At 41.1% G+C, this 22945-nt stretch overlaps 1 protein-coding gene and 1 non-coding gene across 10 annotated transcripts in view; both read right to left on the bottom strand.

The window, feature by feature from the left end:
* Positions 1–22945, bottom strand: part of CLYBL (citramalyl-CoA lyase) — a 260370-nt gene that overhangs the window by 63431 nt on the left and 173994 nt on the right. The window lies entirely within an intron of this gene.
* LOC122202483 lies at positions 1147–1252 on the bottom strand. The gene has a single exon (XR_006194691.1). It is a non-coding gene; the product is annotated as a U6 spliceosomal RNA (small nuclear RNA).

The raw sequence follows: 22945 nt of genomic DNA, 5'->3' as shown, positions 1-22945 counted from the left end.
CTGGATCCAGCAAATCTATGTTCCAACTGTGCCAATAACTGGCTCTGTAAGGGACTGGGCAGTTCCTTAACCTCACTGTGCCTCGGTTTCCTCATCTGAAAAATGGGGATGATAATAATGTCCGACTCAGGGATTGGTGAGGATTCAAAATGGTGTAATATAAATGGTTAATAAATGTTAGATTTAAAAAAAAATACATGCTCATTTTAATGTGTATACAAAACCTACTTTTTAAAAAAGGACCTCAAATTTAAACTCCCATTTCCTGGTGCCCACTCACTTGGGGTTGGTTCTGAGCTCATACTAGCTTGACCTGTTTTCGATAACCCAGTGTCCTCATACCAGGACTATACCCAAATGGTAACAGGGAGTGTGTCTCGTGGTTCTTATGTTCCGCAATGCCAAACTGAAAAGAAAACACAGGGAGCTGGTCTCCTGGCATTAAGGAGAATCCCCGAAGGGGCCAAATTTACTCACAGATAGTGGGAGCCAGCCTGTCTACCTGTCCAATCTTAGAACTTTCATTTTGAATGAAATCAGATATTAAATATCTAGAGTCTACTTGCCTATGGGTGCTGTGGTCTTCAGGGTACCAGACTCACCACTGCCTGATTAAAAAAAAATAAATATACAGCCACCTGCTAAATGTTTTTGTTCCAACTCAGAAACCCCAAACCCAGAATCTTGAATCCATGCCTCAGCAGGAATGGAAGACCACAGGTTGTGGATGGCAAATGACTTACTGCAATCTGAAAAGGTCTATATTGCTGGTATAAAATGTGACCACATTCCGTTTCTTCCTTTACCCATCTGTTGCTGTTTTGGTCTAGGGAAGAGGATGATTTTAAAGATTTAAATTTGGACTGTGTATAAGCTGATTTTTCAAGCCACATTTAATGTATTTTGGCAACAAATGCTACTTTGGTGCTGTTTGCCTAAGAAGGCAGGATGGAGCAAGAGGTTTTGATCTTTTTTCGGGTTGTATGCATTTTTTGTTCCCATGCCAGAGCTTTGATTGGGAGGAGGGGAAAAGTATAGAGAGTACCATAGAGGAAGGAGAAACCTTGTAGCCATGAGGCACCCAGCCTTGATGGGAGGAACTGGAGTGGACCTTCAGCTCCGGAGGCATGCCAGGACTGAGGACATAAAAATAGGGAGTGCTTCACACATCTGTGTGTCATCCTTATACAGGGACTTGCTAGTCTTCTCTGTATCGTTCCAATTTTAGTATATGTGCTGCTGAAGCGAACACCAGGTTGTGTGCATTTTTGAATGGAAGTGGTTGTGATTAAGGCAGTGACATACAGATAGTGAGTTAATTTTTTTTTTTTTTTATTTTAAAGAAAGGAGAGCAAGGGATAGGGAGGAAAATGAAAGAATGAAGACTGTGAGGAAAAAGAGCTCCAGAATGTCCCCTGGTTTCTCTGTCATCTTAGGCATATTAGTCTTGTCTCCATAACCAGGTAGAGGAGATAAACTCATTCAAGTCCAACCATGAGTTGAAGCCCTCAGAGTTCCTAGGGTAGGGTGGGCACGGAACAGCTGCCCTATCTGGGAAGATTACCTAGAGAGTCAGATGGGGAAATCTGCTTGCCCTGCCTATGCTCTTTCTCTCTCCCCATCTATCTCTCTCTCTCTCACATGCACACACACCGACACACACACCAACGCTGTTTTTTTCCATGTCTGTTAGGTTCTTGCAGTAAGAAGCAGGTGCCACATTCTTAAGTATGACAGATACTTTCTTCTATTTTGTAAACACGATCAGTAACTGAGGTCCTAGAGTAAGAATCACAGAGAATCAGTCTTAGAGTTGGGAGGGGTCTGTCTCCCTCTCTTTGTGCCCCTCCCTGGCTCACACTGTCTCTCTCTGTCTCTCAAAGATAAATAAAATGTTAAAAAAAAAGAGTTGGGAGGGGTCTTCAAAGTTACCCCCAAGAAGCTCTGTCCAGGGCAGTATGTCCTTCTGTCCTCTTGGCAAGTGACTTCCCTGCTTTTGTGTAAGCATGGCCATGGGGCAGTCCTATAAATGTCTCAGGATGGTTACTGTATTTCCTAAGTGCTTGGTCTTCTAACACTCCTAGTTCTAATAGCTGTCTCTCTGAAAGCCTATGGATACAGATGCAACTTCCTCTCACTGCTGAGTTGCCCTCCTCTGGACAGATTTGGCAAACAGATTTGGTCCCACTGCTCTTCATCTGGATGATATGCCCAGCCTGTGAGGGTATGACATCTGGCTGGCTGGCCGGCCAAACATTTAACTCCTAAGAAGGTTGGTAAAAAGTGTTGGTTTGCTAGGATGTTAGACTAAATTTATATTCACCCATTTGCTTAACAATACGGCTTACATTATAGTGTTCTTAAATCCAGCCATTGTGAATACCAATTTTTCAGTTTTTCAAAGGGGTTTAAAGAATGTTATATGTTTAGGGGCACGCGGGTGGCTCAGTCAGTTAAGTGGCCGACTTCAGCTCAGGGCATGATCTCACTGTTCTTGAGTTCGAGCCCCATGTCAGGCTCTATACTGACAGCTCAGAGCCTGGAGCCTGCTTTGGATTCTGTGTCTCCCTTGCTCTCTGCCCCTCCCCTCACTTGTGCACACACACATGCTCTCTCTAAAAAATAAACATTAAAAAAAATGTTATATGTTTAGTAACTTATAATAATATGGGAAAAATTACCACATCTCATAAAGGTCAGTCTTTACTTTCTCCCAAAGCTAAATAACATTATATATATTCAGAATTATTCTTTTGGCAACTCATTTTTATCTGCCATGGAAAATACGCCACAGATGGAGGCATTCCTGAGATAAAAGTGGGAGGTGTATGGGGCCTCAGTTTCTAAACTGACAAGATGAGTTCTGAGTTTCTTTCTGGCTTTGACATTCAGCATTCTCTGCGTAACTCTCCTCTGGTCAATTGCCTCAAGAGAACCCCCTCTTTCAAATAATAGAAATACACACTTTATTACTTCCTTTTGGGTAGAAGTAAAAACATACTGCTCAGTTAACATCTCAGCTTAGTATGTATTTTATGGTAGAAAAATGAAAAATATCTAATATTTTGAGTATTCTGTAGCTTTAAATATGTAAGATTTCAATCTTTGTCATTTTGTACAGAACGATAAGTTTTTAAAAAGTTAGCTGAAATTTATTATGAGCCTTTACACATACTTCTAATATATAATTATGCATAATAAAAGAACAGATAATGCCTACCATCTATAAACTAGATTAAAGAAGCATTAATGGATATTAAAGCACTGGGATTTTGAGGACTTAAAACTAGTTTTGCAAGATGAAACATTCTGGAGATTGGTTGTACAACCATATGTATATACTTAATACTACTGAGTTGTACACTTTAAATGGCTATAATGGTATATTTTATGTGATTTTTTTTTTTTTGCCACAACTAAAAGTATTTTAAAATGCATCCTTCTTGGGGTACCTGGCTAGCTCAGCTGGAAGAGCATGCAACTCTTGATCTCAGGATTATGAGTCTGAGCCCCACACTGGGTATAGACATGACTTAAGTAAAAAAAAAAAAAAAAATGCAATAAAATAGAATATGAAAAATTGCAACACAAGGTGACATATACATACAACAGGGCAGACATCACATGGTGGCTGTACAGATGTAGCAGAGACTGTTCCTGGCCCCAGCTTCCATTCTTGCCTCTTCCTTTGAGTTTTATGTCTTAAATCCTGCATGTCCCAGCCCCATATACAGCTAGGATGTGAATGGAACAGAAGTGGTGCATGTAATGTTTAATCCCTTAAGGAAGCCATCTGCCCTCTACTTTCTCTTCTCCCATCTCATAGGCTGGAACTCAAACACAGTATGGAGTGAGTCTCAGCCTCATAGATTAAGGTGTCATAGCAACAAGGCAGAAGCAACTTGGTCTCTCAATGGCCTGGAGGAAGAGGGCTGCCCACCCACCAGGACCACTTGCCTGCCTCTGAACAGTTAGGTGAGAGAGAAATAAACTTCTTTTGGTTTGAGCCACTGCAGCTTTGGGTCTTTTTGTTACAGTAGCTGAGCCTATATGTTAACACAGGAGAATAATCACCTGCACATGCAGCTGGCAGACTGTCTGGGAAGACATAACAATAAAGATAGGCTCTGCTACAAAGTCTGGCTTCCCAGCCTCTAAGCCCTGGGCATTGACTGGCTGTCCTTCTCCCGGTACTGGAAAATTCCTTTCTCATTGCTCTGTGTGTGTGTGTGTGTTGAGTTGGGAGGCATGTTCCAAAGATGGAGGGAGGAGACCCAGCAGAAACGACAGGTGGAATTTTGAAGAGAGAGAGAGAAAGAGAGAGAGAGAGAGAGAAAGAGAGAGAGAGAGAGAGAGAAAGAGAGAGAGAGAGAGAGAGTGTGTGTATAGATGATTAATTTGATTTTAGATGTGTTTGTTTAGGATTTCAATAGATAATGCCTCTTGACCATCAAAATTCTGAAACAACTGAACAAAGAGCACGAGGAAAATTAAAAACACTTCCTTTTTTTTGATAAATGCTGATCTGAGGACACAGTTTAGTGAAAGATCATACTGACTTTCTAACACTGAACTGTGGAGTTGGACTGACCATTTTGTAGCTACGGTAGCAGCTCAAAGAGCCTAAATTTTTTTTAAATTAATGTTTATTTTTGAGAGAGAGAGAGAGAGAGCACACGAGCAGGGGAAGGGCAGAAGAGGGAGACACAGAATCCCAAGCAGGCTCCAGGCTCTAGAGCTGTCTGCACAGAGCCTAACATGGGGCTTGAACCAATGAACCATGAGATCATGACCTGAGCCAAAGTCAGACGCTCAACTGACTGAGCCACCCAGGCATCCCAGAAGCTCAAAGATTCTAATGCAATGTAACATTGGGGGCTTATTTAATCCTTTCCCTTTAAACTATAGGAGCTGGTGGAGTAAAGAAATGTAAACTGTTTAATGAAATTCTTTCATTTTTTAATTTCCCTCTCATAGCTCTTTTCTTTGATAGATTTGGTGACATATCTCACATTTACTTGACCTCCACTGGTGATCAAATGGAGCCATTGTTGATATTCTGCTTTCTTTCTATAATTACACTCCTAATTTTCATTGTGATAAGGAGTAAACAGCCACCTTGCTCTATCCACTTAAGGGATGAATCTTGGGTTCTCCTCAGAAAGTAACTTCAGGACTGGAGAATTCTGTCTGACAATAAACTTCCTTTCCAGGATATTTCTCAGTTTTTGTTTTTTTTTTTTTTTTTTTTTTTTTAATGTTTGTTTTTGGAGGAGAGAGAGAGACAGGGTGTGAGTGGGGGAGGGGTAGAGAGAGGGAAAGACACAGAATCTGAAGCAGGCTCCAGGCTCTGAGCTATCAGCAAAAGCCTGACGCGGGACTTGAACTCATGAGATGTGATATCATGACCTGAGCTGAAGTCAGACACTTAACTGACTGAGCCACCCAGGTGCCCCTCTTGGTTTTTATATAAATCTGAACATACTGGCTCACACCTAAGCAAAGTCAGTCCTTACTACCATCTACTGAAACGGCCCTTCCAAATGTTGGTTTCTTTTACCTGGATAGCATGTATAGGTATCTAATAAGTATTTAAATAAGAAGAAAAAGAAATTGAAGGTAACGGTGGAGTCTAAAGTTCTTTCAAGAGATCATCTTAATATGTGAAAGAAGAAATAGGTAGTACACCCAGTACAAGGTGAATGTTTTCCTAGTTTTTCTAACAGAAGTGAATCATCAAGCAGAGTTGCTCAGATACTGAACTGGATTGTGAAAAACAAGCAAAAACCAATGTGCTGTTATTAAAAAAATCACTCATTTGGTAATAAATCCAATATTGTCACAAACACTATATAAACTGTTCATCCTCAATTGTGAACTGGTAAACTGATTAACATCATATTCTAAATTTGAAATGAAGTCTATTTTGGAGAATAGTTGTTAAAAGATGTATTGAGACATAGCTGTTGAGAAAAGGCCAATGAATTCTGGCTAAAAGACCAGATAGGTGACTATTTGATAAATGTATAATAAAACAGAATTTTATTAGTACTATTACTCTATGAGCCTGGAACAGTTTAAAATGGAGAGGTTATTGAAGAGTATGTGTCTGACACAGAAACAGGTTTCTCCAGGATGGAGGAATATCAAAATGAAGCCCCTTTGTCTGATAATGGGGTGTTTCTTTCTACAAAAAATCTTAAGGGGCGCCTGGGTGGCTCAGTTAGTTAAGCGTCTGACTCTTGATAGATCTTCTGTACCCGTCTCTCTGCCCCTTCCCCACTCACACTTTCTCAAAAATAAACATTAAAAATATTTTTACTTTTGAGAGAGAGAGAGAGAGAGAGCGAGCAGGAGTGAAGGAGGGGCAGAGAGAGAGGGAGATACAGAATCTGAAGCAGGCTCCAGGCTCTGAGCTGTCAGCACAGAGTCCAACGTGGGGCTCGAACCCACAAACTGCAAGATCAGGCCCTGAGTCAAAGTCGGCCACTTAACCAACTGAGCCACCCAGGTGCTCCAACACTAAAAATATTTTTAAAAAAGCTTAAGAAAACTGTGGATCATTCAGAAGGTGGAATTTATGGACAGCTATTATGTGAGCGAAAATGTTTATCTCAAAAGAGATCTAATATTCCTAATTAGTAATATTATTAATAGGGTTTTTTTTTTGTCAAGTCAGTTCTTACAGCTTTGTTTTCAATCAGCTAAAAATGTTTGATATATTACCCTAATCTACTGTCTTAATTGTACTGTTTTCTGATGTGTATTTATTTATGTCTTGAGACAGCAACTTTTTGAACCAAATTATTTATTTTGAGAGAGAGAGCACATCATGAGCAGAGGAGAGGTAGAGAAAGAGGAGAGTGAGAGAATCCCAAGCAGGCTCCATGCTGTCAGTGCAGAGCCTGAGGTGGGGCTCAAACCCACCAACTGTGAGATCATGACCTGAGCCAAAGTCAAGAGCAGGACGCTCAACCAACTGAGACATCCAGGAGCCCCTAATAAGTTGTAAGTCAGTGTTCTTTGTTTTTTATTATCAGTAAGACCTACTATGAGTTTAATAGGAGAAGAGATATTAGAGTTCCCAATTAATGATGTCCATCCTTTGAAATATACTCATCTGAAGTGTATTAGTTTCCTAAGGCTGCCATAACCAATTACCACAAACTCTGGTCGCTTCCAACAACAGGAGTTTACCCTCTCACAGCTCTGAAAGCAGATATTTGAACTGGAGGTGTCAACAGGACAGTATCCCTCCCTGGAGAATCTTCCTGGCGGCTCCCAGCTTGTGCTGGCTGCACTGTGTGTCGCTGCATCTCTGCCTCTCTCTCCACGTCACCTTCTTTGTGTGTCACTTGAAAGGACTCTTGACATTGGATGATCAAGAAGGATCTTATCTCAATAACCTAACTACATCTTAAGGACTCTTTTCCCAAATAAGGTTCCATTTATGGGTTCTGGGGATTAGGATATGGAAGTAGCTTTTGAGAAGGCACAGTTCACTCCATTACGGTAACTGAGGTATATGATTTTAATCATTACATGCCTTAATACACTTGCATGAATATCTTCAGGTGGGTGAACACCAAAAGGCTTCCAGTTCTTTATTTTTAAGTTTATTTATTTGTTTTTAAGTAATCTCTACACCCATCATGGGGCTTGAAACTATAACCCCGAGATCAAGAATTACATGCTCTACTGACTGAGCCAGTCAGATGCCCCAAAGACTTCCAGTTCTTAGAGTCAGAAATCAACAAGCATTGGGCTGTGGTAGCCAAGAACTATAGGTTAGCTAAGAGATCACGGTACAATTACTTTATTAAGTCACGGTTAATAACAAATGAAACCACACTTGTCTAACACTTGCCATCAACACCAGATATGCTGTGCACAAGTATTGCCTGTGTTGTTTTTCACACCACTGCATTTACTACAACTGCTGAGGGAACTGGATATATGATGTTAAAACTAAGTTGATAAACTCTTGATAGCAGTACCTTGACAAGTCAGTTCTTACAGCTTTGTTTTCAATCAGCTAAAAATGTTTGATATATTACTCTAATCTACTGTCTTAATTGTACTGTTTTCTGATGTGTATTTATTTATGTCTTGAGACAGCAACTTTTTGAACCAAAATAAACGTACCAAAGAAAATGAACATGAACAGTGGAATGAATGATTCCTTAAAAGTACTACTAGAAAATATGTTAATAAAGGTGACTTCTCCCTTTTCCATCCTCCCTCCTCTCCCCACCCTGTTGAGGTGAACAGTGCCTGGACTACTTTAAGTCCTTGGCAAGGTCTCTTGGGGTACCATTGTATGGCAGGGGACAGGGCTTGGTACTGTCAGAGTCACAGGGTAGTTGAGTTGCACAGACCTCAGAGGTGATCTGGGACAACTCTAAGCTCACTTACGACTCCCCTCTGCAATATTTCTGGCCCGAGGGGCATCCACAACTGCTTGAATGCCTCGAAGTCCATCTCTTTGTCCTTGGCTAGCTCTAAATACTCCATTGTAGACTACAGTGCTGTCTGGAGCCATATTCTGCCTCCCCACTTATGCTGTGTATCTGTGCCTACTCTTTCCCTTTCTGCTGCCTACCTCCACTGAAAGAGCACTGGTTAAGGGAAAGAGCAAGATAGTACTTGTGAGTCACAGTCTTTAGGCTGTGTGCCTGGAGAAATTCTTTCTACCAACAATGCTGGCTTTTTCCACATAAGCCTAGTAGGTATCTTTCATCATCCAGAGAATGTATTTTTTAGATAGTTGGCTAAGGCTTAAATCATACAATATTGGGGCTGAAGAAAGCTCAGCAATTACCCAGTCACTTTAGAAATAATGAGATAAAAGAAATAGAAATAAATGAGATAAAAAATGTGATCAATAAATTATTGGAGGTCACTCAACATGATGGGGGCAGAGCTAGGACTACGGCCCAAGTCTTCCGATGCCTATTTAAGCACTTTCCCACGCTCTACAGGTTGTGATGCAAAGCTTGCTCCACCTCTTGAGATGTTGGCCTCACTGGTGCCATCTGATGAGATAATCAACCTCCTATGGTCTGAATGTTTGTATCTCCCCCAAATCTGTATATTGAAGCCCTAACCTCCAATGTGATGGTATCTGGAGGTAAAGCCTTTGGGAGGTGATTAGGTCATGAGGGTGAATCCCTTGGATGGGATTCGTGCCCTTAAAAGAAGAGACCCAGGAGAGATTATCTTTCTCTCTGTCATGTGAGGAAAAGTCAAGAAAACAGACATCTATGAACTAGGAAATAGACTCTTACCAGGAACCAAACTGTCTTACCCCTTGATCTTGGACTTCTGAGTTCCCAGAACCGTGAGAAATAAATGTTTGCTGTTCAAGCCACCTAGTCTATGGTACTTGTTATAGCAGCTCGAACTAAGATATAACCCACTGAATATACTCAGTGATGCTTACTGAGTGTGCTATGGGCAGACAAGGGTCTTTGCTCTTACAGAGCTTGCTCTCAGGTCAGTGAAGGATTGGCAGAACCCAAAAGGCTGCAAGGCTCTGATCCAGCTTTCACATTAGGGCCTTGATTGGGACTAGGGTCACCGAGTTCAGCTCTTAATTCTTCACTGGACCCTGACAGGAAAGGTAAAGTACCTGGAGTTAATGTCCCCACTTAGAACTGTTCCTTAACTTGTCACATGTCATCATTTAAGTCCAAAGCACTTCTTGGCTTAGAAAATAAATCTCCTTACTTCCTCTCCTGTACTCAGCTCTAATATTAAGCAGGAACCCAAGGTCCATGACAAGAACTATAAAAAAAAAAACCTGTTTTTTTAAATTAAAACTCATTGTCGTCCATAAAATAAAGTATATCTCTTGGGAGCATTAAAGCTATCAACCAGCTACTTGTAAGTGAGAGAGGCATTTTCTGGTTGACACAGTAAGCGAGAAAGACCCAGATGGTGGAGCCTTTTGGCATGGACTTATCTGCTCCGGCTGTCTAATACATTTCTCCGCTGCGTTAACTCTTCCTCCATCAGAACCATCACATCAGTTTATTTCCAAGGAAGACAAAAACAGAAAGGTGTTTGTCTATAAGATTCCTACCTTCCTCCTTCAACACTGGGTAGCGCCTATTCACTGCTAGAGGCAACTGAAATGATCTGGATCCTTTGGTGATAAATCTCACAGCTCTGGCCCATGCAAGATTCAATATAGTCTCTTCCTCATGAAACAGGAAAGGGGACTAGACTTTTGGGGGCTATGTTACCTGGGCTGGACATGATTCCTGATGAAGATTCAGAATTTATTTTAAAAAGGATTTTGGATTGCTGGATGGAGCATGTTGCATGACTGCTGGCTGGAGAATGAGTCCCTTGGGCTTGAGGCCCTGTCTTCTTTCATGAGGAATCCCTGCCAATCCAGGATCTGTGAAATGCTTCCGCCAGCCAGTCTCTAATTTAGCATATGTACAAAGCCAATTTTTGGACACCATGATGGAGCCTGGCATCTCTGCACCCCTCCGTGTTTGTAATGCTCACAGGGAAATAACAAGTAACTAGCAAGACAGAAAAAAAATGTGACAAGAAAAGGCTTTCTAAAATCACAGATAAATCGTCTATGTATTATGTATGTATATGTGTCTCCCTCCTGCTTTTCCAATATAAACTTCCCCCATGTAAATCCTTGTAGTTATTTCATTTAGATTTTCAATCTGGGATGCACTTAGCAATAGCCAACACAGACAAAGATAAAACCCTGCTCCCCACTGAGAACATCTGATTTTTTAAATGTAGAAATGCTGCTCTTTACAAAATAGGACATTTTCCTTTTAATTAGTTTCAAAATACACCCAAATAATTTGCAACTAGGAAATGATACCATTTAAGAGTACTTAAAATAATTCCCATGCATGCAAAGCCGATTTGATGAGAGGCACAAGCTAGTGAAACCTTAAGTTTTTAGATAAACTGAACTTTTTCTGTGGGGACAGCTATCACTAACATGGGCAAATTATCACTATCTTCTCTCAGAAAACTCCAGTCAAAAAAAAAAAAGAATAGAAAAGAAAAAAGAAAAGAAAACCCCAGTCTAAGGTATTTTCTGAATATTTGGGGACAATTGCTAATTGAGGCTTGAATGTACCCATCCATCTTAGCTGAAAATATGGACCTTCCTGCCACCCTCCCTTTCTCTAGATTTTCTTGCCAACCATCTAGTTTTCTAACAGTCCTTCGAGAGAATGGGTAGACACAAAAGCTCTATGGTAAGATGTCATGCTATCTTTGAAAATAAATACATATATTGTGCTCACCCACCCTTCAATGTGCCAGCAATGAGTCCCTAGAGGGGCATCCATCAGGAGAGGCATTTTGACTTTTGCCTGTGCATGAATGAAATCAAATCTCTGAATAAAAGGGAAGGCGAGACTAACATGATTTTCCTCAGTGCCTGGATTATGACAATGACCAACTTTTCAGCTCTTTTGGTAGGTGAGATCCCTGCCCTTCTGGCCAGGTGAGCCGCTGCTGATAGGTCTGCTTGCATGGTATGAACAAACTTTTCCAAACCAAACTCAGTCCTTACCTGTTAGGGTAGAAAGAAAGTCTGAGCCCTGCATGTATAAATATAAATATTTTAGGAGTCTGGCTGATGGTGAGATTTGCACGGCCATGCAGAAGCCAAGCTTGATTGCCCTGGCCTGGTGTGGCGCTCCCCAGGTGGCAGGGGCTGAGAGCGGGCAGTGCAATTGGCGGGGGGGTGGAAGTGAGTGCCTCCAGTCATTCTGAGTAGCCCCTGGGCTGATTAGTGACGAGGGCTGACAGGCTCCTAAGGGGAGGTCCTGTCCAGTTTCTTTCTGCAGCAAGGATGATGGGCCATGCATGGGGTCCTGAGGCAGAGACTGGGGATTTTTTTGTGTGACCATGACTACATTCCTCATCAACAGGCCACACTCATGGTCTCTTTGGAGGCCACCGACTCACTGGAGGATTACCATTAAGGGACGTCTGCTCAGTGGCGCCAGGTTCTTTCCCCACCCCTCAGGGGCCAGCATGGTGCCTCCATGCTGCTTCACCCAAGCCAGACAGAAGGGCAGGGCACCAGGTCTGGGAATTAGAGAGGGCGATCGATATGTGTATACGGAACACAGTCACGGACAATTGAAAAGGCTCACACGTAATCCCACTGGGAACTGCTTAAAACTGAAGTCCGTGATAAATGACTCACGGAACCCAGATCCTGACTCGTCTGCCTGGGAATGGCCAGAGGTGAGGTTCATAACATTTGTGATTCATGGAGATCAAGGGCCTAGAATGTATGTAAAGGATTCTGGGACTGGCCCTGCAAATAAAAATAACTCTTTAAACGGAAGAATTTTTTACTTCTGACTGATCTTGAAACCCTGAATTATGAGATCGCTACCTTTCAAGTCTGGTGTCAAAGGAAAGACTACTTCTTTGCAACATAATGCTTACAACTTGAGATCTATTGCCTCGGCACCCTGACACAGCTGCCACCTTGCCAGTACGTTGAGAGTCTTTGCTCATGAGCATGTGTTCATTGGGGAGACCATTTGGAGAATAACCAGAGACTGTAGAGTTATGAGAACTAAAGTAGATATGGGATTAGAATACAGATGTTTTCAACTTCTGGCTTTTGATGAGGTAAAATCAATAAGAATTGAAAAAGTATGTACTTAAGCTATATCAAAGTTTGGTAGATTCTAAGATCAGAGTTGGATTATAATTTGGAATTAATTTACATGGTTTGTGGTCCTAGTAATGCAGTGATTTTCCTAGTGAAAATAAAACATTTGACATCCTGGATTTCTGAGAGTTGGGTTATAACAGAGTCAAAGGAAAGGTAATCTCTGGATAGAGAAAAGCTGTATCAGTCAGGGATCTCCAGAGAAACAGAAGAGAGATAGACAGATAGACAGATTTATTTTAAGGAATTGGCTTACAAGATTGTGGACTGACAAATTCAAAATCCACCAGGGAAGCTGGCACACTGGAAACCTGGGCAAGAGTTGACGTTATAATCCTGAAGGCAGAATTTCTTCTCCAGGAGACCTTCGACTGACTGGATGGGACCCACCTACATTACCCAGGGTAATCTACTTTACATAAAGTAAACTGATTAGAGATGTTAACTATATCCACAAAATATCTTCCCAGCACCATCTAGATTTGTGTTTGATTAAATGACTGGGTACTTACTATCGCTTAACCAAGTTGATGCAAAAAACAGATCATCACAGATTTCTTTCAAACTGTGAAAAAATAATCAATGTCTTTGGTCCATAAAGATTTGCCTTCTTCCTTTTGGAAGGGTCCTGCAAGTCATGCCTTATCAAATGAGGCATGATACACGAGCGATCTGCAGCTCCTCAGCGATCTGGTCTTCCTCACCAGATATCCATTGGGAGAAGATGCAGACTCTGAGCCTTGTATAAATATTGTACAGAGAAGGGAATGGCAAACAAGCTGAAATGGAGAGGAGGAAGAGCACCTATTCTAATACTTTCTGTTCTGGTTCTACCAGTGTCTCCAAAGCACTTGTTCCAACCATGGCCAACATAGCAATGGTTGTCTGTGTTGCCCACCTGACCAGTTCCTAGCACATGCCTTCCCTGACTGCTGTTCTCAAATATCCACTAAGTGTGTCCTTTGAGCATGATGCGTTCTTAACCCATGGGTAAACCTCATGAAAGGTGATGATGAATGTATTATATTGGGCCAACAAGTGAGTCACAGGGGTTCTCATCCCAAAGAAACATAAGCTTCCTTCCCTGCTAATTATACTATGCATCCTTCTTTCCATAAATTTTATACGTATAAAATAGTTTAAACAATGAAGCATACTTCATCTAAAGAGGACTAAACCAAAAGGAAAAAAAAAACTTGCAACAGAAATAATATCGTTTTAATTCTTATCTCTAAGGTCAGATGATAAGTAACATTCACATGACACTTTATCATTTATAAAGTGCCTTCACATACACTCATTTTATTTTTGTATCCTTCAGACTAAAAGGTTGATGGCATCACCCCAATTTTACAGATGATGCCATAAAAGGCTTGGAAAGATTAGCAGCCCTTCCTGATCTGATACAGCCATCAGACTGCTCAGCGGGGACTGGAACTGCAGTCTTCTGCTCCTGGCTACACCCTGGGCTGTTCTGGGGCTTGCTGGTGACCAGTTCAACCTCAAACCCTAGTTTATGGAATTACATAAAGGTGGCCAGAATCTGACTGGCCAACAAATCAAGTGACTCTCTGCTTACGGAAAACCATTGAAGTTATTATTTCTACAGATGGCCAAGGTACCCTTTTCCCTTCCATGTGTGTTTCGTGGGTGCAGAGAGCTCTCTCTATTGGAAATCAGTGGGAGGGCTCTGCACAATAAAGAGCAGGGAATGAGAAGCAGGATGTGGATCTATTCCATAAAGTGAAAACTTAACGTCCTAACAAGTAATTAAGAAAAAATTCGAGGTTGTTTCCTCAGCTGATCATCACCGGCAGAGCCAACTTTGGATTAAACACTTCTGCTCAGTGGTTTTGACATTCTCAGTCAGGCATATCTTGATGAAATTAGAGATGCAGAAAATATTTTTTGATGGAGCGCAGGGACAAAACAGCTAGAAGGGAAGCCAATTTTATACACAAACTTGTACAGACTGAAATAAAGAGGAAAAGGGAAAGCAAGACAATAAGGAGTGTGTGAGTGTGTGTAAATGAAAGAAAATGAAAGCAAGTGAGAGAAGAGGAAAGGCCGATGCTCATTAATTAGACTTTAAGTTCTTGGCAGTAAGAGGTGTGTTTATAAACAATCTTCACTAAAACATACCTTTCCAACTATTGACTGTTTTATTTGCCAAAAAAGTCTCTAATTATTCTGTACTGTTTCAATCCAAAAGCAGAGAGAGAAATATTAATAAGAGAACATAACCGTTCTTATGATGGAACATAGATCTCTGCACAGAGGTCAATATTTCTAACGTTCAATTAACAAAGTGTGGCCAGTGTAAACTATTTTACAACAGGATTAGGTGGGGGCTATTAGATAGTTTTCAAACTAGTAAAAAAAAAAAAAAAAAAGAAAAGAAAAGAAAAGAAAAGAAAAGAAAAAAGAAAAAAAGAAAAGAAAAAACCTAGACCAAAGATATAAAAGTTGAAATGTTAACTATTCAGGAACCTCTTAATAGCATGCTTATACTAAGCCATCAGTAAAACAACTAGCTTTCCTCTTAGGACTTAAGTCTAGAAAAGTCTGATCTATAAGAGTATAATAAACACTTGCAGACATGTCAACATTTGTTGGTAAATTATCTCCCATGCATCCTTTCTAAGGAAGTTACTAGAGGATGTACTCCCTTAAAATGAGGGAATAAACCAAGAAAAAAAAAAAGACATGAAATCCAATAAACAGAAAATCCAACTCAGAAATTAGGCCAAAGGACTTCCCAGGATGACAGGGAAGGCAGCTACCAGATAACAAGTTAGTAGGCAGCCAACACATATCGGAGAAGGGATGATGGCTCTGGTGGAGTTTGGGACTGAATTAGCGAGAGACATCTAGAAGACACAGCAAATTCAATAGGTGAAGAGATGAACTGTGGCACTCATACAATGGAATACTAGTCAGCAATAAAAAGAAGAACAATCAAGCCACAAAAAAGATATGAAGGAATCCTAAATGCATTAACGCTAAGTGAAAGAAGCCAGTCTGAAAAGTCTATACACTATATGATTCTGACTATTTGACATTCTGGAAAAGGCAAAATTACAGAGACAGTAAAAAGATCAGTGGTTCCCAGGGGATCACTAGAAAAGAATGAAATAGGCAGAGCAGAGGGGATTTTTAGAGTAATAAAACTATTTTGTATGATACTGTAGTGGTAGATATATGGCATTAAGCAGTTGTCAAAACCCATAAACTGTACAAGATTGAGAGTGAATCCTTAATGTGAGCTACGGACTTGGGTTAATAAACATTTTTTTGATAAATAAGTAGAACCAAGGAAATTATTAATTTCAAGAACAAGAAAGCAAATATAATCACAGTAAACCATATTAGGTAAACCTTAAATATTGATCTAGTCCTAAAATATACTTATATTGGGAGGATGGGGATAAGAGAGAGAGGTGAGAGAGCTCAATCCTCATCTTACATAAAAAGAAGTCAATTGATAATATTTAAAATTGAAAAATGAAGAAATCACAGTATAAACATGCTATTTAGAAGTAGCAAGAAAGTTAGAAAATTTGAAAGTGATTTTTTTCTAGGGAGTAAGGCCTGGGGAGGGGCAGGAATGGCAGATTTTCTTTCTGAGCTTTATTGTAGCAGAAAGGAAACCCCTAAATCAGCTATGTGTTCCTGACTCCTCAGTACTTTGGGCCACAGTTGTGTAGTGGGTAGGGCACAGGGCATAATGTTAATAAGGTTAGAACTAAGACCTCGCTCTCTGAGCACACTGACCGTACCTTACTTCTCATTTCACTGCAGTCATGTGCCATTTGTCTGAATGGAAACTGGACTACAGCAAATAGAGCCGATCAACACAAAGCCACAATCACCACTTACTAAGGCCCAATGGGCTCATTTGTGGATGTGTTGTACTTGATCTTGTTGAGCATGACTCTTAAGTCACCATGCCTGCTCCTGCCAATGACCAACACAAACCGGAGGGATCTTCCGGTGTCATAAGTAAGTCTCAGTCCTACTTTTGAACCACTTCTTTGACTTCTTTCATGCCCCTGATCCTGTCCCAGTTTTAAGCCTCCTAGGGACTAGTTCTGCTGCTTTGCCTTCCTGTTTACGTTCTTTAAAAAACCTTTTTTTAATGTTTATTTAAAAAATTGTTTTTAATGTTTATTTTTGAGAGAGAGAGAGAGAGAGAGTGTGTGCAAGCGAGAATGAGTGGGGGAGGGGCAGAGAGAGAGGGAGACAAAGCAGGCTTCAGGCTCTGAGCTCTCAGCACAGAGCCTGACACGGGGCTCAAACCCACAAACCATGAGATCACGACCTGAGCCAAAGTTGTACACTTAACTGACTGAGCCACCCAGGCGCCCCTGTTTACATTCTTATCTACTCATTTGGACTTGACAGTGTGGACCTTGTATTAGTGAGATAAATCACCACAAAACTTAGTGGCTTAAAACCATAACCATTTTATTTGCTCATGGTTCTGTGGGTCAGAATTTGCACTGACTCACCTGGGTGGTTCTGCTGGTCTCACTGGGGGCTGCTTACGTGCACCCAGTTATCTGGCAGCTTGTCTGGGGCTGAATGATCTAAGATGACCCCACTCACCTGACTGTTAGTGTGGGGTATCACTGTTAGTGTGGGACTGTAGTGTGGGCTCTCCAACAGGAGAGCTAGGGATCCTGCATGAGATGGCAGAGTTCCGGAGGGGCAATTCCCCAATGTGATCTATGGGCCTATGCAAGTCACCTGGCCTAAAACAGAATCAATGCGGGAGGGGACTACACAAGGGTGTGGATATAGGAGGCATGAATCATTGGAGTGTACCACAGACACTTTCCCTGGTTATGATGTGGGTCCCTGCTTGATTTCCGGGCACCAACCCTCAATGGAGACATATCTTTCCAGGAAATGGAGGTGCCATTTTTGCTCTCAAAGAAGAATATAAGCTCGCTGAGGATTTATTTTTCACTTTTATTGCCCATTCATAAAAGAGAAAAAAGGCAGTGTGCTTTCTGTGAGGGAAACTAGGTCCTCCTGAGCCTGATCTCAACACCACTGAGCTAGGCCAGACCTAAGAGACCTGGGGAAAAGGCAGCAGCACTTTTGACCACACACATACAGTGCCTTGGTGATGCCTTGCAACACACACCAGAATTCCTTGGCTATGCCTTTCACAAAGAGCAATAAGCCTAATTTCCCACAGCAAATGAAAGTTAGAGATATGCTTATCTAATAACAGTTAGAGATATGCTTATCTGTTCATTCATTTATTTACAGAATAATGTGAATTAAACCAACTAAGTGCCAGGCACTGTGTTAGATGAATGTGTTATAGTTACTGTCTTTAAGTTGCTCAGAACCTATTAAGGGATACAGATAAATACAGACATCCTTTGATATCCAAATCTAGTCAATTTGTGAAAATGGCCGGGTGAAAATGGACTGAAAAAGTGTTTGAATAGTGAGAGCCTACATTCCCTCATTGTAAATGGAAACAACAGTATTGTGTTCCCAGCCCCAGCCTCAAAACCCCGATCAATTCCCTCAAAAAAAATTTTTTTTAATGTTTATTTATTTTGAGATAGAGCAAGAGAGGGGTAGGGGCAGAGAGAGAGAGAGAGAGAGAGAGAGATTGATTGATTTCCAAGCAAGCTCTGTACTGCTAGTACAGAGCCCTACGTGGAGCTCAAACTCATGAACTGAGATCATGACCTGAGCCGAAACCAAGAGTGGGACACTTAACCGACGGAGTCACCAAGGTGCTCCACTTCAAAAATTCTTCTTAAAGTTTAATTGCCTATGTAACAACTCACCAAGTATTTTCTACATTATGTCAAGGATTTAAAACACTAATTATTTAGCAGTGAATGAGCACTCATGGGTATATTTTTACAATAAATGATACTGCACAGTAACAGATACAGCTCATGTTCTCCTTCTATGCCATATTAACATGTATAGTAATGTACATAAACAATGGAACAACATGCTAAGGAACCTTTCTTAGAAGACTTAATATAACACGAGAAACCTAAATGTTTTTGCTAGCACATACATGCATCTCTGTGTTGGTATTTTGATCTAAATGTTGAATTCTGGGCTTAAAGTTTCTTCAAGTTATTATAGTAATTACTCCAATGGGGAGAGTTTAGATAGTGCAGAGGATTTTTTTTTTCTAATATTGAGACTATGAAGCAACATGGCAATGATCTCTGTAGAGAGTTACATGACCGAAGGAGGAAACAAAAGTGTTTTCAAATATGACCAGGTATATATTCTGTGTGCATATGGGCAAGTAAACAAAGAATATTGAAACAGCATGTCTACTGTTACTGTGGTAAGTATCTGAGTGATTTTTTCCCCATTTTTATTATTCTATTTTTCTGCAGTTAAGACAAGATATTTAAAACACAAACGTGCAAAAACAATAGATGCAAATATAAGTGTGAATGCAACACCCTCCCACCCCAACCCCTGCAGGATCTTCAGTGCCTGGTTATGCCATTGCCAGTGGAGAAGGCTGGACATGCAGCAGAGATCACCTGGATCAGGTCTGCTTTATGGACGCTGGCATTCTCTGCAACCAGCAGCCACCGAACCCGCATATCAAAATTTACATATATAAAATACAAGTGCTGGGGCACCTGGGTGGCTCAGTTGGTTAAGCGTGTCTTGATCTCAGCTCAGATCATGATCTCGTGGTTCGTGGGATCGAGTCCTACGTTGGGCTCTGTACTGATGTTGCAGAGCCTGCTTGGAATTCTCGCTCTTCCTTTCTCTCTGCCCCTTTCCTGCAGACTCTCTCACCCAAAATAAATAAATAAACATTAAAAAATAAAACACAAATGCCATGCATTGTATAGTAGGTAGCTGAGGATGTATTACATTTTTGTAATTTAAATTATACCAAAGAAACACAAGAAGAACTTGCTATTTAAAAATCCCTGGTAGAGAATTCTTTTGATGAGCAAACATTGCTTTAACTTTACCATTCACCCTCCTGATTTAAGCATTTTGATAAGTTGGATTGTCTCAAAGCAGGGTATAACAGTAGCATCTCATACTTGTTTTAGACAATTTTTGTGCATCAGCTTGATAGAATATTAAGAAGTCATTAACATTTATAATTATGAAGACTGTGGTGATGTGGAAAAATTCTTGTGCTGTGTTAAGTAAAAAAAATATCTAACTACAAAATTACATTCAAACTATTACTGCAACGAAGTAAATATGCATGGGGAGTGACTAGAAAAGAACACTGGGTAAGGAAAGCATTTTTACACATGGCACATTTCAAGTGGATTAAGTGGAGCTTTGCACAAAGCAAATCCTACCTTACGGCTATAGAAACCAAAGAGGGTAAATGACTTCACATTTTAGCTACAGTGATATGAGCTGGTAGAACAGAAAACCTACAATCATAGAGGCTTAACACAGTAGCAGCTCCTGTCTTGTTCATGTTGAATCTAATCTGTGAGTGGGGGCAGGGGTTGCCTTCTGCTCCACCCAGTCTTCAGGGACCCAGGCTGCCACTAGCTCTATCATCTTTTTTAAAAATTAATTAATTGAGAGAGAGAGAGAGAGAGAGAGAGAGAAAGTGTGAGCAGGGGAGGGGCAGAGAGAGAGGAGAGAGCTGAGAATCCCAAGCAGGCTCCACAATGCCAGCATGGAGCCTGATGCAGGGCTCAAATTCACAAACTGGGGCTCAAACTCCATGACCTGAGCCAAAGTCAGATGCTTAACCGACTGAGCCACCCAGGTGCCCCAGTGGCCCTATCATCTTTAACCCACAACTTTTTTTTTTTAAATGTTTATTTTATTTTTTGAGACAGAGAGAGACACAGCATGAGCAGGGAAGGGGCAGAGAGAGAGGGAGACACAGAATGTGAAGCAGGCTCCAGGCTCTGAGCTGTCAGCACAGAGCCCGACGCGGGGCTCGAACTCACAAACTGTGAGATCGTGACCTGAGCCGAAGTCGGACGCTTAACCGACTGAGCCACCCAGGCGCCCCTAACCCACAACTTTCAAGGTGTCTCTCTGGCTATTAACAATTGACAAGGAGAAAGAACATGGTGGATAGTGAAAAGTTTTTATGGGTGAGGGCTGGAAGTAGTAAACATTACTCCCACCCACATTCTGTGGGTCAGAACTTAATCATATGGCAATATGTAACTGCAAAGGAGGCTGGGAAATATCATCTGTGTGCCAGGAAGAAGTAGAAGTGGGTTTTGGTGAACACCTGGCTGGTATCTGTTACACAAATTCTCACATGTAACCAGATAGGGCAAGAACTGGAAGCCAGTCTTCCTTTCTTGGCTTTGTGCTTACATTTTCATTTCTCATTCATTCATTTATTCTCTCTCTCTCTCTCTCTCTCTCTCTCTCTCTCACACACACACACACACACACACACACACACACACACACACACACACTAAAGACTTTATGTGTTGAAATCTAAACAAAAGACTGTTGTTCTATATCTAAGGACTCCCAATACAATCTGATTCTTTTTAGGAAACTCATTACATTCTCAATGAAAATCATCATCCCTGGGAAGGAAATACTTACCAGGGATAAATCCAGATTCTGGAACAAGAGAATTTGGCTAAGAGCTGAAAAAGAATGAGCAAATGCCTACATAATCCCATGGTCTTTATATTTCAGGTATCACTCACATCTTTGCTTAGGCACTGTCCCATTATCAGTGGGTAGGAGGAAAATCGAATCCTACCTGTAGCATACATTAAGACCCCCTACCACTTTTTCTGAAATCCCAGCCAGAAGGCACTAGAAAAGAGTTGGCACGTTTATCTTCTGTTTTACTAGGCCCTCGCCCAACTTTTCAGACCCAAATCCACTGTGGTTGTGACCAACAAAAGTAAGCATATAGTCACTGAGAGCCATTTTCAAGAAAAGACATTAAAAGCACATTAAAATATTATTTGGGGGTTGCATCCTGGAAAACAGCTATCTGTCCTAAATTTGGCATTTTTCATGTCAAATGTTCTTGTTTGGTAAACAAATCAGTTCAAATCAGAATAAATCATTAGATCTTATTGGTCCTTGGCGGGGCTTGGTGAATGCTGTTTATGCTAAATATCAAAGTTATAGCCAGAGCTTAGATTGGACAATGAGAAAAATAAATTGCTATTTTGTACCTCTTTGTCCCCTGCCGAGACTACCAGTACAATGCCTTGAACATTTAGGCACTTGGTATACCAATACTGAGCTAATCATTATGTTATGTTGTTTGACTATAATTCAGAAACTACTGAATTAAGTATGGAAAACTGTACCTATAATAAATGCTGTCAGGCTGCTCTGTTTATAGGCCTGCTCTGAACTTTTTATAGGCCTGCCCATTTCCTCACATGCACAACACACACAGATACACACACACACACACACACACACACACCTATATGCACCAACCCACATGCCATCTACACACCTATACACATACCATACACACACACACGCACACCCCTATAAACCCACCCCCCCACATATATCATCCATACATCCACACTATCCACACACACACACACCTGTACATTCCAGTCCACCCACACCCACACACACCCACACACACACACACACACACCATCCACACACACAACACATTCATATACATGCACACACACACGAGCTGTATCTTTATTCTTGGGAATGCTGCTCCTCACAGCTGTTCCATGGGGTAACCCTAAATGATCTGGCAAGCAATCAGGTCTGAAGTGCCTCCCCAAAAGGCAGAGTGGATTAATCCAGGTAGGATGCTGTCCCTGAGGCCACTGGAGAAACCTGTGCCTCAGGAGGCCCACCCTGGCTTACTCTCTCACTCGCTACCTTTTATTTTAACATTTGAAAGGGGAAACCTTTATTCTTTGGGATAAAGAAACATCTAGGAGGCTCAATTCATATTCTCTGAGTTCAGTCTCTGTTTCTGACTCTGTGACTTTTGCCTTACTTTCGCCAGGGCTTTAGCAGCCCTTGAACCAGGGCTTGCAGTAACCCATAATATCTACATGATGAAGAGGGAGGAACCGGCAACTTAAAAGGCCAGCGTCAGAATTATCAGGAAGGAAATTATCTTTCTAAAAAGTATTATTTTAATAACCACCAATATAGTTAGCACAGAAAGACTAAGGGTAGAAAGAACTACTTCTGTTCAGTTAAAAAGAAATAAATTGTTTGGGTTAGTTGCTAGTGGTAAGACTGCCCTGAGGGTAAGGCTGGGATGGACTAGGAGTGAAA

Source organism: Panthera leo, chromosome A1 (assembly GCF_018350215.1).
Source record: "Panthera leo isolate Ple1 chromosome A1, P.leo_Ple1_pat1.1, whole genome shotgun sequence".
Taxonomy (NCBI): domain Eukaryota; kingdom Metazoa; phylum Chordata; class Mammalia; order Carnivora; family Felidae; genus Panthera; species Panthera leo.
Note: the sequence above shows the minus strand (reverse complement) of the source record. Positions and strands in the feature narration are given on the sequence as shown.